Here is a 557-nt window from a genome sequence, read left to right on the forward strand (position 1 = left end):
TAGGGGTTAGCCCATAGATTTTGAGAAAATTTCAAAAAATATGACAATATTGTTTAATGCCTAGTTGCATCCTGCACTAACATATGATGATGTTCAAAGAGGTTTGGAGCTTTGTCGTCTCCGTTTATCAAGAAAATAATAATTTTATAGTGGTTATTCCATCGATTTTGGGTATTATGAAGTTTTACTAAATTATTGATAAAAACAATTGAAAGATGCTCATTTACCATGAAAAAGAGTTTAGCATACATTAATACAAATTTAGAATATGGTAGAAATTTTAAAACAACACTAAAGATTATAGGCTTCAGTATATAAAGTATTTACCAAAAACTCAATATTTTTGTAGGGGTTAAGCCCATAGATTTTTAGAAAATTTTAAAAAATATGAAAATATTGTTTTAATGCCTAGTTGCATCCTGCACTAACATATGATGATTTTCAAAGAGGTTTGGAGCCTTTGTCATCTCCATTTATCAGGAAAATAATAACTTTATAGTGGTTATTCCATCGATTTAGGGAGTATTATGAAGTTTTATTAAATTATTTGATAAAAC

The sequence above is a fragment of the Brassica rapa genome, chromosome A01 (genome assembly GCF_000309985.2).
Source record: "Brassica rapa cultivar Chiifu-401-42 chromosome A01, CAAS_Brap_v3.01, whole genome shotgun sequence".
NCBI classification, from domain to species: domain Eukaryota; kingdom Viridiplantae; phylum Streptophyta; class Magnoliopsida; order Brassicales; family Brassicaceae; genus Brassica; species Brassica rapa.